The sequence below is a fragment of the Hevea brasiliensis genome, chromosome 10 (assembly GCF_030052815.1).
Source record: "Hevea brasiliensis isolate MT/VB/25A 57/8 chromosome 10, ASM3005281v1, whole genome shotgun sequence".
Taxonomy (NCBI): domain Eukaryota; kingdom Viridiplantae; phylum Streptophyta; class Magnoliopsida; order Malpighiales; family Euphorbiaceae; genus Hevea; species Hevea brasiliensis.
The window spans coordinates 42,422,978-42,428,848 of NC_079502.1; positions in this window are offsets into that span (position 1 = coordinate 42,422,978).

The following is a 5,871-nucleotide window of genomic DNA, read 5'->3' on the forward strand; positions in this document are numbered from 1 at the left end:
ACACGCACACAAAAGGGGAGAGTTTTGAAAGAAGCCTTCCTAAGGAACCCTAGCCGTCTTGAAGAATGATTACATCAACTCTAAGGATAGACTTTGCAGCCAAAGTTCTACAAGATCGTAGCTGCAGAATCTTCTCTCAGTTCTTTTGTTCTTATTCTTCGGATTGGTTGTCATGTGCCTTTATTTTTATTTTATTATGTTTGTCAAACTCACCATGAGTGAGTAACTCCTTAAATTCTGGAATTAAGAGAGTAGCATTCTTGACTTTTGTTATGGATATCTATTGAGTTTTACTTAATGGAATTGAGTTTTGTTCTTTGATTTAATATCTTGTACTCTTATTGCATGCTATATGTTAGTACCCACTTAGTCATGATCTGAGATACTAATTGATGAACTGAGAGGTGAAGGTTAGTATTGGAAAATTGAGAAATCGAGATTTTGAACCTAGGAAGTCTAACCTAGAGATAGACTGACAACCTTTGTGGAATTCTAAGAATTTATCATAGATCTCAAAGGGTTTTGATTAAGACTAATCACCAATGAAAGTAGGGTTTAGCTCTAATTAAAATACACCTTAGATACCTTAAGAGAGGATCTAGTATACCTTAGGATTAATTTCCATCAAAGAAACAAACACTTTAACACCCTTACCTGATCTACAGTGTAGTCGAGCTAGGTGTGCCACATTCTGTGCCAGAGCACTTTATCTTATCTTACTTTATCTATATAAATTTTATTGCCATTTTAATTACCTATTCAATTATTATTCATGTGGAGAAACTGAAGGAGTTTCCCCTGTTTATTTAACATTTGATGTAATTCACTATTCACCTGTTTAAAATCTCATATCAATTTCAATTTTCATCATTTCATAATATCAAATAATATCATCCATTCTCATCCATGTCCATTTCTATGAAAATTCCCATATTCATCCAAATCAAAATTTCAACTCATATTATACATGAAATTTACAAATTTATTTATTTACATTATGTGCAAATTAATTATACAAACTTACAATTTGCATTACAACTTTAGAATTAATTACAATGAACAAAAATAAAATACACTATTATGATACATGCGGGCCCTACCAAAATGCACTGCAACGAGGAGGTGACACTGGACACTATCTGTAGATCCGTACTCCCAAAATCCTAGTCTGAAGTTCACTAGGTTTATCTTTCATACCTACTCGTGGACAAATCCAACGCACTAAGCATTTCTGCTTAGTGGTGTAATAATACAATGGAAATACAATATATAAATAAAAGTAATAATTTTCATGGATGTAGTGCTTATAAGGAAAATAAATAATTAATAAATTTTAGATTAGTTGAAGGATAATTAAAATTTATGATATTGACTCTTTCTAGCGTCTTATTGATTGATCCTATAATGATCTTAAACATCATATATTTTCATTTTATTGATCTTTGGGTACATTTATTTTATTGGAATCCTACTTGTTCTTTATTTTAGTATTCAATTTCCTTACTTGATTTTAACTTGCATTTAATCTCATTAATACTTTTCATTGCCCAAGTAACGTATAACATATTGATTGGACTGGATAAGAGGGTAAACTAGCACTGGACACTCTTGTGCCATGGGCCGTCACACCATGGGACACATAATGTTAACCAGGTATGCAACAGAATGGCTAAAAAAGCCATAATAGCAATCGAGCATAAAGCCATAAACATCATCATGTAATAGAATGGCTAGAAGCCATAATAACATAATGGCTCGAAAGCCATGATAACAGAATGGCGCAAGGCCATAAGCAGTACTGCAAAATAGAACTCTACTAACATGCCAATCTATCCAACCCATACATAAAGTTTAGGCATACATGGGCACATTAGTACCATAAGCATTTGTTCTTTACATTATGTCATTGTATTTACTATTCACAGTACTATTCATTCTAAATTTTGATTATTCCATAAATAAAAGGTATACAAGTTCTAAATACATGATCATATCACATTTTGGGTTATAAAATTTTTGACATTAATTGCCAACCATAATTTAAGTCTTCTTAGAATTATTTTAAAATTTTTAGTTTTTACAACCTAAGTTTACTATTTCGTTGGACCAATCTACAGTGAGATTTTGGCTAATCTTTCTTCATCAAAGTTGTTTCTTAGTGTCTCTACTTTAATTCCCCTTTTTGAATCACTCTATTTGGAGTTTTGTAGCTCAAGTTATGGCCTTTTTACCATAATTGGCCAGATTATTAATTTTCAGAATTTCTGGGCACCAATTTGGTTCTGGCAGTTTTAGAGTTCTACATTTGGCTAGCAATTTGAATTGGTTATGGTCAGAATTGGCATTTCTGTTCTCCATGAAAGTTATTCTACATTGCCTAAGCTTTCTATGGCCACAAGGATCAGGTCATTTGGACATTTCTACACAAAGTTATTGCCAAATGAATAAACACTATTCATTTGGTCACTTTTACCAGGTCCGGAATTTGTTACCCAGATTTGGTCAATTTTTAGGTCATCCTAAGTTCATTTTTTGGGCAGGATTCCTTCATCAAAGTTGTGTCACTATGTGTCTAGTTTCAACCTCCAATTATCGTTGCACCAATTGGAGTCACACAATTCAAATTATTGCAACCTAACCACACTAGACTCAAGTCTAGTAATTCTGGCACCTTAAGGACAACATAGCAAATAAATTTCTAATACCATAATTCACTTCATTTAATGGTCAAACCTTAACAAATGGTCACTAATTGACCATTAAAATTTGCATTCATCATTACATGAACAAAACCCTAATTTCACTTAAAACCCTAATTCCCAAATTTTAATTCTTGCATTACACCTATAATTCAATGTCCTAATCATGAAATTCATGTCAAGGGGTCATCAATTCCCATTTACAATTTAACTAAATCATTAAAACCCTAACCTCTACAAGGCTCAAAAATGGAGGGTGTGCATACATGTATTTTTTCTCTCATTTTCTTACAATTTCTAACCTAATTCAAATGTATAAGCAAGGATTAGAGTGAAGAGAGAGATTGGACACTAACCTCAATTTGAAGAGTTGCCAAGCTTGTAAAACTTCTTAATTTCTCCTTCTTTTTTCTGCTTAGAGGTTATTCAAGGTGCAAGGATGAGTTTTAATGAAGGGAGTAGGGGGTTTTGTGGTGAATTTGGGTGAGAGTTAGAGCTTTGGTTGAAAATCAATGGAGGGAGAGAGTAAAGAGGTTTCGGCTGGATGGTTCAAGGAAGAAGATGGCCAATTTTCTTTCCAATTTTCTCTCATTTTATCTCTTTTAAAATTGGTTTATAAATGCTTGTTGCAATTTGATTGGTTGCGAGCTTTTTAATTACATCATGCTTACTCAAGCATGATGTAATTAAAAAGCTCTCAACCAATCAAATTGCAACAAGCATTTATAAACCAATTTTAAAAGAGAGAATGATGTAATAATTAAGCTTTTCTTTGATTTTTCTTTTTCTTTCGTTTCTACTCATTTTTAATTAAATTTTTAGTAATATTTGTTCATATTTTATGTCATATAATTTATTTACTTAATTAGATAAGTTGGTCGAAAATCATCTCTGAATGTGAAATGACCAAAATGCCCTTCATTTAACTTATTGAGCTAAAGTTGTCTGCACCGATTTCGAAAATTCTCTGAGCATTTCCTTGGCATTCTATTATCATCGAAACCTCAATAACTCTTCTCTAGAGTCTTAAAAATTATTTCATAGGATTTTCCCACGGGTATAGGGTTGACAACTATTTTCACAGTCGCTTCCCATTAGGGTTACCCATCGCTGTGGCTATGGCTCATTTAACTTTATTGCATTTCTTTTCTTAAATTTTTCCTAAATTTTTCTTATCATTATTTATGTTATTTATAACTCATCACTCTAGTTTAAATATAGTTCCATACATTCTGCCTGTCTGGATAGACACTAATCATCGGAACAATAGAATGTACGGACTAGCTAAAGTGAGGGCGTTACAGCTATTCCCCTCTAATAAAAATTTCATCCTCAAAATTTACCTGATGTAAACAGTTGAGGGAATTGTTGCCACATCGTCTCTTCACGTTCCCAGGTTGCCTCCTCAGTGTTGTGGTGCCTCCAAAGCACTTTCACCAGTGGAATCTACTTATTTCTTAGTTCCTTCACTTTTCGAGCCAGGATCCGTATTGGTTCTTCTTCATATGTCAAATCCATTTGAATTTCAATTTCTTCCATGGAAATGACATGTGAAGGGTTTGAGTGGTATCCTTTTAGCATGGTCATGTGAAACACATTGTGGATCTTATCCAGCTCTGGCGGTAAAGCTAGCCTCTAGGCCACTGGACCCACACGTTCAATAACTTTATATGGGCCAATGAACCTAGCGCTTAACTTACCCTTTCTCCCAAACCTTAGTACCTTCTTCCATGGTGAGACTTTGAGAAACACCTTATCACTGACTTCATATTCTATGTCTTTTTTCCTCAAATCAGCATAAGACTTTTGTCTATCTGAGGCAACTTTCAAATTGGCTTTGATTAACTTCACTTTTTCCTCAGTCTGTTTCATCAGGTATGGTCCCACAAGTTTATCTTCTCCCAGTTTAATCCAACATAATGATGTTCTGCACCTCTTCCCATACAGTGCCTAATACAGAGCCATCTGAATGCTAGCTTGATAGCTATTATTATATGCAAATTCTGCCAGTAGGATGTATCTGTACCAACTTCCTTCAAACTTAATAACACAACTCCTTAACATATCCTCAAGGACCTATCACATATTTCATGTTATTATTATCATTTCAGTTTATTATTTGTAATAATTCAATAGGTTTCAAAGTTTACCTGGATTACTCATTCTGGCTGTCCATTCATCTGAGGATAAAAGGCCATGCTAAAATGGAGTTGTGTGCCCAAGGCTTCTTGCAACTTCTTCTAAAATCTAGATATGAACCTCGGGTCTTGATCAGATATGATGAAAAGTGAGATTCCATACAGTCTAACTATCTCAATGATATACAACTTTGCTAGCTTTTCCAGTGAGTGGTCAGTCCTAGCTGGCAGAAAATGTGCTGATTTGGTCAACCTATCCACTATCACCCATACTACATCATGTTTCTTCTGGGTGAGAGGTAGACCACTGACAAAATTCATGGCGACCCCGTCCCATTTCCATTTAGGTATGCTGATGGGCTGTAACAAACCTAATGGAACTTGATATTTTACCTTAACTTACTGACATGTCAAGCATCTTGTCACATAGTCGGCTATGCCCTTCTTCATACCAAGCCACCGGTAGTGAGGCTTCAGATCATGGTACATTTTTGTACTCCCTGGGTGCATAGCATAAACACTATGGTGTGCTTCTTTCAGAATGCTTGTCTTTAGTTCCTCATTATCTAGTACACATACTCTTTCTTTGTAGTATAGACACCCATGTTCTTTTACCTCATATTCTGTCTCCTTCCCCTCTTTGTTTTGCCCAAAATAGCCAATAGCTTCTCATTTGCCTTTTGCCCATCTTGTATCTGCTGTAGTAGGTTTGGCCTTACTTGTAACTAAACCAAAATAGCTCTATCATGAGCCAAGAATAGACGGGCATTCAGTGATCTCAAAGCTGTGATGGACTTTCTGCTTAAGGCATCAGCAACTACATTTTCCTTCCTAGGATGGTAGTCTATCACACAATTATAGTCCTTTAGGAACTCAATCCATCACCTCTGTCTATGGTTGAGTTTTTTCTGGGTTGGCAAGTACTTCAGACTTTTGTACTCTGTGTAAATGTAGCACTTTTCACCGTACAAATAGTGCCTCCATATTATCAGTGCAAATATGATTGCTGCTAGTTCAAGATCATGGGTGGGGTA